The sequence below is a fragment of the Rhinopithecus bieti genome, unplaced genomic scaffold, assembly GCF_001698545.2.
Source record: "Rhinopithecus bieti isolate Rb0 unplaced genomic scaffold, ASM169854v2 scaffold_4981, whole genome shotgun sequence".
Classification (NCBI taxonomy): domain Eukaryota; kingdom Metazoa; phylum Chordata; class Mammalia; order Primates; family Cercopithecidae; genus Rhinopithecus; species Rhinopithecus bieti.
The window spans coordinates 1,580,516-1,592,580 of record NW_016805130.1 but is presented as its reverse complement, the minus strand read 5'-3'; the positions used below and the strand labels follow the sequence as shown (position 1 = coordinate 1,592,580).

At 39.2% G+C, this 12,065-nt stretch overlaps 1 pseudogene; it reads right to left on the bottom strand.

Annotated features, from left to right (window-relative positions):
* Positions 1 to 5,514: 5,514 nt before the first annotated feature.
* Positions 5,515 to 7,137, bottom strand: LOC108529113 (T-complex protein 1 subunit epsilon pseudogene; annotated as a pseudogene).
* Between the last annotated feature and the right edge of the window lie 4,928 nt (positions 7,138 to 12,065).

Genomic DNA, 12,065 nt, shown 5'->3' with positions numbered 1-12,065 from the left:
TTCAAGATGAGATTTGGGTGGGGACACAGCCAAACCATATCAATAACCTAGCTGACCCTTATGAATTCTTATTATCTAAGTTTTCCTATAACTTATTCTGATACGCTTTCCTCAGTTCCCAGGAAGTCTGAGTTGTCAAGCGTATGGGTAAGTCATTTATAAGTGTCTGCATATCAGTTTAGCACATTATTTTATTCAGATATGATTTAGATGCTATATGATCATTTACTTAAGCTTTTTATTATTGATTGTTTTTTCCAAATGACAAATATTTTAAACTAAAATCATCCAGTTAGCTCTCTCTTCTTATCTGCATACTACTCACTGATTTCATTTTTTCTCATTCTTGGTCTCAATAAAAGAATGTCAAATCTTTTAGGTCAAAGTGTTAGCCCTTCCTCTCACCCAGGAATGTCAGTTTTTCTCTCTGTTTTCATTCATTATAATTGAAACAGCACTGTTCACCAGGCATGCTCCAGGGGAGATTGGGCTGGCATGCCAGGAAAGGCCTCCAGAAGCAGCAATGCTTGAACTGAGATAGGTAGCAATTAGCCTGATAGAGGAACGTGGAAGGGCACTCCTAGAAAAGTGAAACATGTATCAAAAAGGTCAAAGTCATTGGGAATAGCTAAAGCAAGAGTTCAGGCTGAAGAACAATGGAAGGTAATACTTCAAGTAAAACAAGGTCCAGATCAGAAATGTATTATTTATTACATTGGGGTAATGGGGGAGGGGAGAAAGACTTGAAATGTTTCCAAGCAGAGGAGTGACATGATTAAACTTTCATTTTAAAAAGATTACTTTGACAAAGATGTAAAGAATGAATGGATTGAAGGGAGTTGACACATGAGGTAAAGAGTTCAGTTAAGGGGCCATGGCAGTAATATGGAGAAGAAATGATAAAGACTAATTAAGACTATTGTAAAATTTAAAGAGGAACAAACAACGGAAGTCATCAGGAAAATGAAAATTCACAGCACATCTGTTAGAATGACTAAATCAAAAAGACGAAAAATCACAAGATCACAAGTGTTGGCAAGGATGCGGAGAAAAGGGATCTCTTGCAAACTGTTGGTGGGAATGTAAATTAGTACAGTCATTATGGAAAACACTAAATAGATTTTTTTAAAATTAAAAATAGAACTACTATATGATCCAGCCATGCCCTACAGATTGTATATCCAATGGAAATGAAGTCAGTATGTCAAAGAGATATTTACAATCCCATGTTCATTGCAGCATTATTCACGATAGCCAACATAAAGAATTAACCTATGTATCTATCAACAGATAAATGGACCAAAAAATGTGATATATATATATATATATATATATATATATATACACACACACACACATAATACATACATGTACGTGTGTGTGCACATATCACATTTTTTGGTCTGTAATATCCTGTACACACACACAATGGATTATAGACTCAAAAATGTAATACATATATATACACACATATTTATTTATGTATTTTATATAATATATACACACATATACATATTTATAACCTAATTTTTACGTTTTTTATACATATATACATATTTATGTATTTTATATAATATATATACACACATATATATATTTATAACCAAAAAAAGGAAATCTGCCATTTTGTGAAAACATGGATGAACCTGAAAGACATTATGCTAAGTAAAATAAACCAGGCACAGAAAGACAAATACTGCATGATCCCACTAATGTATGCAATCTGAAAAAAATCAATGGTGATTGCCAGGGGCCAGATGGAGGGGGTGGGGAGCTATTGCTCTAAAAGTACAAAGTTTCATTTAGACAGGATAAGTTCTGGAGATCTCTTGTACAGCGTAGTGACTACAGCTAATATAATGCATTGTATACTTGAAAATTGCTAAGAAAATAGATTTTAAACGTTCTCGTTTCAAACACACAAAAAGGATAACTATATGAAGTGATGGTTATGTTAATTAACTTGATTATGGTAATCATTTTATAACGAATACAGATATCAAAACATCATGTCGTTCACCATATTTGTCAATTATTCCTCAGTAAGGTCGGAAAAAGTAAAGACTAGGTATGGTAGAACTGAAGGAAAGGGTATGGAGTTGATAAGCTGTAATGCAGGTCAAATGTCTAGGCCTCTTAGAGATAAACATCTGGGTGGGATGGGGCAGAACTGGAAAAGAAGAACTCTAGAATGATTCCTGGCTTCTGGCCTGGACACTGCATAAATGGTGATGCATGTGATGCAAAGATCAAGCTGTGTAAGAAAGATAATTGTGGATCTGAAGTGTTTAATTCGAATTATCTGTTGGCCTTCTCCATAGAGAGGTTCAACCAAAGAGCTAACTTTCACTGAGTACTTACTGTGTGCTAGATACTGTACTAAGCATGTTACATGCATGAATTTCATCTTTGGAAGACTCATAAGAATATCTATTGTCATCCTCATTTTACATATAAGGAAACTGAGGCTCAGAGTAAAGTTATTTACCTAATGCCACAGATCTGGCATATGGCTGAGAAGACTCAAATTCATATATTTCTGACCTTCCACCTGTGTCATAATCTCTATGCTATATAGAGGCTCTGGAGTTGAAGAAGTATCAGTGGTATTTGAAGTTGTAGTTGTGGGTGAGGCTATCAAATCAGAATGTAGGAGAAATAACAAACCCAAGGACAGGCCTCAAGAAACACCAACATTTAATGCATAGGCTACAAATCAGTGGTCTCCATTTGCCCACAGATACAATTTGGCTAACATCACATTTACTTTTACTTTTTTAAAGACAGGGTCTTGCCTGGGGTACAATGGCATGATCATGGCTCACTGCAGCATTGACCTTCCAGGCTCAAGCGATCCTCCTTCCTTAACCTCCCCAGTAGCTGCGACTACAGGCACGCACCATTATGCTCAGCTAACTTTTGTATTTCTTGCAGAGATGGGGTTTTGCCATGTTTCCCAGGCTGGTCTTGAACTCCTGGGCTCAGCAATCCTCTTGCCTTGGCCTCCCAAAGTTCTGGGATCACAGGCATGAGCCACTGTGCCTGACTAACACAGCATTTTTTAAAAACTTGAATGTGAATGGCTTCTGGAAAGGATAAGGAACACTTTGCACTCCCTCAAAGTCCCCACCACCTCCTGCTAATTGCCTGCAGATTTTTTACACCTGTACATTTCCTCCTGGCCCCCTAGAAGCACTAGAACTGCATTCTCTAAAGTGTGGTGGAAAAGACACCCATGTAGGAAAAGAAAAAGTCAATAAAGATAAAGTAAGTAAAGAAATGCTAGGACAATGTGGCTTCATTAAAGTTGAAGGAGTCTCGGGGAAAAAGAGGATAGTCAAGCAAATCAAATGTCCAAAGTGGTCAAGCAGGATGAGGGAAGAACAGGGTCTCTTGGATGTGGCAAACTGGTGGTCACCTATAATCTTAGTAAAAGATATTGGGGGTGAGTGGGCTGATAGTAAAGCCAGATTATAGTGGGTTGTGGAGTGAAAGGGTATTGAGAAGGTGGAAATAAGTGGTTTAGTGTCCTCATTAAGGAAGCGTGGCCATGATGGGAAGGAAATAGGCAGGCAGGCAGCTAATAGGAGATGTGTGGTCAGATGGAAATTTTTGCTTTTAGAATGGGAAAGGTTTGATTATGTTTTTATGCTGAGAAAAAATAACCACAGGGATGATCAGCTGGGAATACGGGAGAGAGGCAATGATGGGTTCACCAATGATTTCAGAAGCTATACTGGTACCAGGCATTGCCTTAGGAAACTGAGGACACAGAAGTGAATAATAGACAAGATATTTGTTTTCTTGGAGATTATACTCTATTGGGTGAAGACAGCCAATAAAATGAAGGAGAATAGGCATTTCAGAGAAATAAGTAATTTCAGAGAGTTATGTGATAAGAATGGAAGGTCTACTTTTTATTTCTTGCTGTAGACAGGCTTTATATTAGATATTATTTTCAAAGGGCTGACATTTGAGCTGAGACTTGAATAAAAACAAGGAGCTAGCCATGGAAACTCTGGGGAAGAACATTCTAGATAGAATTATAACTAGTGTATGCATATAGGGTAGACATGAGCTTGGTGTGACTGGGACACAGAAAGAAGCCACAGTGATTCGATGACTACATTGGGGTGGGAGATGAGGTCAGGAGGATAGTCAGGGGGTGAGGTCACAGTGTCTTGTAGTCCACATTAAGAAGTTTGAATTTTATTTAAGGTGCAATGGGTGGCCATGGGAGGGCTTGAAGCAGGAGACTGCTATCAGCTTAAAGGTGAGAGGGGATGGATCTCAATGCAAAGTAAGGGAATGTGCCTTGAACAGGTGTGCTGTTAACTCTTCCACTGAGATGGGGGAAGCAGGAAAGAACAGGTGGAAGGCGAGACTTTTATAGGTAGTGTAGGTGGTAGTTGAAGAAATTAATACTTAAAGGTTTCAATTTTTGCAGTGAAGCAAGATGCAAGTTAATCTGCTAACAGTGAATGGAGAGATTGTGGAGTAGGAGCTTGTATTAGTCTGCTCAGGCAGCTATGACAAAATACCACAAACTAGTTGGCTTCATCAACAGAAATTTTATTTATTCTTATGTCTGCTTCCTGGCTCATCTCTCAAGACAGATGAGGAAACCATGGACACTGCACATGCAAAAGGAAGAGAGGAGGACTTCTGGAGGCTAGAAGTCCATGATCAAGGTGCCAACCCATGTGGTTGCTGGTGAAAGGTCTCTGGCAGATGGTTGCTTTCTTATGTGTCCTCACATGGCAGACAGAGAGAGCTTTGATGTCTCTTGTTCATCTAAGGACTCCAGCCCTATTGGGTTAGGGCCCTACCTTATGACCTCATTTGACATTTATCACCTCCTCACAAGCAGTATCTCCAAATGCAGTCCCAATGGGAGTTAGGGGTTGGGTGGGGCATAAACATTCAGTTCGTAATAGGGGTTTGTGAAGAAAAGGGAAACTTTGAGGTATTTGTTGAAGAAATGGCAAAGGGAATGAATTAAGAATACGAATACCTTCCATTCTATTGTATTTTCTGTAGTAAGGCTAAATTACTTGTATCTCTCCATGATTCCAAACTTTATGTGACAGGGAAATATTTGGGTAAGGACATTATTATCCTTAATGTGCAATCTCCCATTGACTTAGAAAGCAGGTGGATCCTGGTAGCTTTTTCTTTTCTTTGTTTTTTGTTTAAAGAGATTCCTTTAATATAATGAATACAAAAACATGACCTCTGCTGAAGATTATAAAGCCCTTCAGAAATATGAAAAGGAGAAATTTGAAGAGGTAATCAACAAATTAAAAAGACTGGTGCTAACTTCGCAGTTTGATAGTATGCCCACAATTATACAGCTTTGAATCAGTGAAACTATGGTTACCAAACAGCTTTTTTTGTTGTAGCACCTACAGTGTCTGAAAAAGGATGTAATAATAAATAACTGTAGATGCATCATGAGACACCCATTTATTTAATTACAGTAGTGGATCCTTCTACATAGTATTCTCAGTGTCTTCATTCTTCAGATTCTCCAGGCTTATGAATGTTGTCAATCTTCAAAATCATTCTATTTGTGTTGCAAGAGATATCTGTTGCTTTTTTGCCAATCAAGGTTTCTATGACATGCTATTGCTTCATATCATTTGTCCCCTTGTGCAAACAGTCGATGCCAAGAGCAAGCTTCATCTCATTCACTTGTCTGGCTCAGGCTTCGTTCATAGTCTGGATGGGATTCATGCCACTGTTTTCAGAAAGGACCTTGGCAGTGACCTCCAAAGCATCGGCAAATGCTCTCAAGGCATAGAGTTCTAAGGTGGGGCACTTATCCACCTCTTGGTTAACTGGCAGGGCACAGGATATCTCAGCAGCCCCTACTCCACACACCACGTGATTATCATGGATGAGCTTCCAGATGACACACAAAGCATCGTGAAGGGGTCGTTTCACCTCCTCAATACTCATCTTATTTCCTCTTCTCATAAAAATGGTTACAGCTCTGGAGTTCTTACACTGCTCAATGACCAGCATTTTATCCTTAGTTGTCCCAAATGAGATCTCCTGTACAAGACCAGCAAAGCCCAGCTTCCTGGCTGAGAGCTCTGAGAACTTGGGGGTGATCTGCCCTCCTGTTGTGATGGCAATCAGTTCAATTTCAGGTCCTCCTACCCAGTGAACCACAGGCAAATTTTTCTGAAGAAGTAAGTGATTTGCTTCATCATCAAACTCCCACTGACAAATTTCCATTTTAGCACCAGTCTCTTTAATTTGTTGAATCATCTCTTAAAATTTCTCCTTTTCATATTTCTGAAGGGCTTTATGATCTTCTACAGAGGTCACATCTAGCTTATGCTTTGTTTTTGGTTTGGGTAGTTCAAATGGACATGTGAGAATTACAATCTTAGCATCTTCCACTTTTTTTGGCATCTGTGGGTGACTGAAATCCTTGTCCACAGTCACGTCCTTAATCCATTTATTGTCCTCCAGCCTGCCACCCACTTTGCTTTCTACTTTGATAAGCTCAAAGTCAACACCTATCTGCTCCATATCTGTTACAGTAAGGATGGCATTCACAGCAATCTCAGCCATTTGTTGGTAACAACTGTTGACCACTTTGGAGCCCAGCATGGTTTTTGCAGTCTGAATTAGGGGTTTGGTGTCCTTTATGTCAACAAGGATGCTATCACTGATCTTGTCCAGGTGTTCAATAGCAACACAGGCAGCCTGCTCATAGCCACCAGCTATTCTGATTGGGTGAATACCTTGGTCTAGCAACTCCTGGGCTTATTCTAACAAGGCACCAGCCAGGACAACCACTCCTGTGGTTCCTTCTCCGATTTCGTCATCCCGAGACTTGGCCATTTCCGCCATAGGCTTGGCAATCTAATGATTGACATCCATCATGCTTAAGATGGTGACCCCATCATTAGTTACAGTCATATCGCCATCCTTATCCACCATCATCTTATCAAGCCCATTTGGTCCAAGTGATGTTCTCATTGTATTTGCTACAGCCTTTGCTGCCCCTATATGAGACTTGAGGGACTCAAGTCCCATAAGGCGGAACTTGCGGTCCTGATCCTTGCTGATGAGGAAAGGGGGCCCATATCAATCGAAGGCGAGGGTCTCCATGGATGCCATGGTGCAGCAGCAGGAGTTACAATTCCACTTTTTCTTTATTTGACAGCTGTTAAGACTGGTTGGTAAGACAGCTGGTAAGACAGCCTGGAGCTAAGTAAGAGCTGAGGTGCTTAGCATAAAAAGAGGACAGATATCCTAGAGAAGCTAGGCAAGACCAATGATCCAGGAAGCAGACACAAGGAGGCCATGGACACTGCACAGGGAAAAGGGAGGGGGGAAGGAGCCCCTGTGAGCAGCAGCCAAAGAAGGACCCATGCAAGATCCTACATGTCTCCGGATTTGTAAGTTTCTTTCTCATATAAACATGTGCTTCCTTCTCCATAAGAAATCTTCAACAAAACTTCTAATGCATATTAATGCTATGTGGAATGACTTTGCTTTTCTTGGAGTGAGGAGGCTGGAGAGCTGTTGTAAAATCACTGCATGAAGGAAACCAGAGGAAGAGAGCCACATGTTGGAGAAGAATGTCCATGACCTCAACAAGGTAACACACAAAACCAACAAGCATGCAAAATTTTAACATGACTCTTACCAGGACCCAAGTGTTTAATTTTGACTCATGCTCATTTTGAAGATTTATCCTACCTTGCAGATAACAGATGCAGATTATTTTTAAAGTACTTTTACAACTCACATGTCCTTCCCTCCCCACTCTGGCCATCTCTGCCTTTCACTAGAGCTTCTATTGCAGGGTTACTGAGTCTGACCCTGCTTATTAACATCTACTGCTGAATATCTCCTGACTTTTCTTTACTGAAAACAGATGTGACATATAATCATGTTTTTCAGAAAACAAAATCAGAACAACTCTAGCCTCTTCTAGTTTTATTCTTGATTCTTTTAGGGTTAAGTAAGCTCACTCAGATTCCTCACTTAATTTCAACTCCCTGGCACCTATAAATGACACCCTGGTTACTTATTTCTTACCATGAGATTTTTTTTCCTGTTGTTTTATATACATAGGATTTTTCTATGACTAGATTGGGAGAAGGTTGCTTTACACCTCCTTTCTATTCCTTGGGTCTCCATTTTGGTGTCATAACTAGATCGAACCCCTAATCAATGCTGGTGGAATTGATGAGCATATGAATAAACAATAATTAATAATCCTTTTGACTCACCCAAGTCATAGAGATGGCAAGTGTGTCTATGTTTTATAAAAATATTTGCCAATTGAGGAACTTATTGATAGACGTAAGTGATGTGGCTGCTTTATTTTCAAGGTTCTCCCAAAGTGTCAGTGTAGCTCAGGGCTTTGTGTGGGTTTCCATCACAAGTGATTACAGAAGTGGCATGTGGAGAGTGGACTGGGGGGCAAAATATATGCAGGAAAAGTGGAAATCACCAAGGAAAACGACTGAAGGGGAAATCAATATGAGGTGAAAGGTCAACAAGCCTCCTGCTGTTACTCTGTCAAAATGTATTTAATGGGTTCATTGGATATTTTTCACATTTAAGAAACTGACATGAGAAAGGGTAAGCCTGTAATAACTTTTTATCTCTCACTTACAAAATAGCCTTTTTTTTTTCTTTTGAGAATTTTACCTCTGATCTCAGTATTGCATTTATGCCCAGGGGTTTGGGGCTTCAACAGAACCATAATGACAAGCTTTCAAAACAGATAAGATAGTTGTTTCCTAAGTAGTTAATTCTGTAATCATAGCCATATCAATGTATCAAAGTGTAATTTCAAATATATTTATTAAAATTAAAGAAAGAGCAGATATGGAACTTGCTGTATTCAAGGGTATAGTTTCTGAGTCTGAAAGTATGAACTCACCATATTTATTAAAAAGTTTGTTTATTCTTATTTCTATCATCTGTACAGCTAGATTGATCTTCTCTTCAAGAAAGAACAAGAATAACAGATACAAAAAAACTCCATTAATTTCCAGCAATTAATTTTGGTTGGGGACTTTAAAAATAAAGCCTCTCCACGTAAAATCATATCTGTACTACCTTTTTAAAATTTCTAAACTCTCAATTGATGAATGCTTCTCATTTTTTAGACAATTCTCTCATCATCTTATTAGAAGTTCAGATTTTTATATTTTTCTAATATCTTTAATCAAGCTACTTTTAGGTGCATTAGAAATATTAATTCATTCAATAGTTCCTGAGCTATGCAGAGAAATTAAGCATTAAACATTAATATCTGGAAAATTCAGTATGGTAGACTTATGTATGCTGTTTTATCCCTTTCTAAGACTAAGAAATTTATGTTCAAGATTTAAATTTCCTTCAGTTTTCCATCTTGAGCACCTGACACCAATTTGGCAAGGTCACACCACAGTCTTAGATTTCTGTAAAGAGCAGCTCCATTAATTTTGGTGAGCAATACTATAGAACTAAAGTATGGCCTCGGGATGTTTCTTGAAATTGTCAAGGCCCCCAGGGATCTAGCACCTTCGTTTGCCATGGGTAATATTAGCAGAGCTCAAAATAAGATTACATACATGAAAGAAGTTTGAAAACCGAAAGTACTTTATACAATTTTCCAAGACATGCTGAGATTTGAAATTTCAAAGAGTTAATGTGAAAAGGCACTACAAAGATCGAAACGAATATTTTTGTTCTTTTCATTTCAGAATGTTAATCATCAGTCATTTATTAACCAAAGGTTTATTAAATATTTACTATACGTAAGCATTTCACTAGATACTGGTGAAACCAAGATAAAAAGAACATAGTCACTGCCCTTTAGGAATGTGTTGCCTAGCAGGAAGCATTAATGTAAACAAAAATTATGTGACAAGTGCAATGTATTAGTTTTCTACTGCCATGTAGCTAGTTGCTAGAAACTTAATAGCTTAAAGCAACACACAGTTATCTCATAGTTTCTGTGGGTCAGGAGTCTGGGTAGAGCCTAGTTGGGTTCTCTCCTCAGGGTCTCACAAAGCTGCAATCAATGTTGGCCAAGGCACAATCTCGTCTAAGCTTAGGATCCTCTTCAAAACTCGTGTAGTTGTTGGCACAATTCATTTCTTGAAGCTGTAAAACTCAAATTGTCTTATTCTTCAAGAGTAGTAGGAGAGAGTCTCTCAGCTCAGGAAAGCCCTACATCCTCTTTTAAGGGTTCACATGATAAATCAGACCCATCCAGGATAATCTCCCTGTGACCAACTCAAGGTCTGTTGATGGGGGCCTTTGGCAACATCTGCAAAACACTTGTATGTTCACCGTAAGCATAATCAGGGAGTGATATCCCATCATATCTACAGATCCTGCCTACACTGAAGGGGAGAGAGTTATATAAGAGTATGGGGTCACTGGGCATCATCTTATAATTTTGTTTACCACATTCCTGAAGAGACATATTTAATAAAGCAGTAGTGAATGAATACAGTCTGGTTATGGAGAAATAAGGCAAAGAAAAGGCCATGGGCAATGGTGAGCTGCAGACAAACTAGGTTCCTCAATGTCATGATCATTAGAGTATTTCTGTGTCACTTAGAGAGAAATTTTTTGTCTTTTCTTTTTGACATGGAGTCTCACTCTGTCATCCAGGCTAGAGTGTAGTGGCACAATCTCAGCTCACCACAACCTCCACCTCCCAGGTTCAAGTGATTCTCTTGCCTCAGCCTCCCAAGTAGCTGGGACTACAGGCACCCACCACCACGCCCAGCTAACTTTTGTATTTTCAGTAGAGATGGGGCTTCACCATGTTGTACAGGCTTGTCTCGAACTCCTGAACTTAAGTGATCTGCCTGCCTCAGCTTGCCAAAGTGTTGGGATTACAGGCGTGAGCCGCTGCGCCCAGCCCAGAGAGAAACTTTACTTCAGATTTTTTATAAACAAAGAGCTTCAAAGTTAGATTAGAGAGGATATTTTACTTGGTCACACTAAGAATATGTTACAGGTAAATTCAGATACCACAATTATTGGGTCCTGTTAAACAAAACATTTGGACTATAGGGTACCCAAGTGGGAAATTGTGTAGGTCCTTGGATAGTGGACCTTAAGACTTTTCAAGACGTTAGGTGTCTTAGCTTGTGACAGAAGCTTGTATGGCAGTCACATATTTGAGAATGTGATTGCTGGAAGCAAGAGTGGGACAAGAAAGCATGAAGCAGGAAAAAAGAGAAACCTGACCCCAAAATGTATTTTGAGTTGGTCATGCATGAAGCCTAAAAGGACTTCTTATAAATGTCATGACATGGAAATCAGAACTTTTCCTTTGGAGATAAAACAGGGAACCATTGCTCTGTTCGCTCCTGATACCTATTGGTCAGCAGTGGCCCATGGATCTGAATGCCAGAGGGGCATCAATGGTGGCAGGGAAGAATGAAAGACATAGAGGTGTGACATAAGGTGAAGTGATTTTGGGTTGCACAAGCAAAAAGCTGGTGAAAACCAGTGCAGAGTTGGGCCTAGAGCAGTGATAAGGTACAAGGTGGGGCTCAGGGGGTTTGGAAGAGCACACAAGGGGCATTTGCTATGTTGACCTTTGAAAAATATGATGGGAACTATCTGGAGCCAGTCTCCAGAAAAATGAAAACATGCACACCTATACACACACAGAGAGACACAATCACTCACACACAAATTGTACATAGCTCAGGTAGTTTTATCCTTGAAGCCCATTCATGTACCCAAGAAGAGGGACCTCAGTTTCAGGGGCTAATTATAAAGAAAAGATTTTGACAATATGGCATTCATGTAAGAAACTGATCTTTGACAAACCTGAGAGAAACAAGAAATGGGGAAAGGATTCCCTATTTAATAAATGGTGCTGGGAAAATTGGCTAGCCTAAGTAGAAAGCTGAAACTGGATCCTTTCCTTACCCCTTATACGAAGATTAATTCAAGATGGATTAGAGACTTAAATGTTAGACCTAATACCATAAAAACCCTAGAAGAAAATCTAGGTAGTACCATTCAGGACATAGGCATGGGCAAGGACTTCATGTCTAAAACACCAAAAGCAA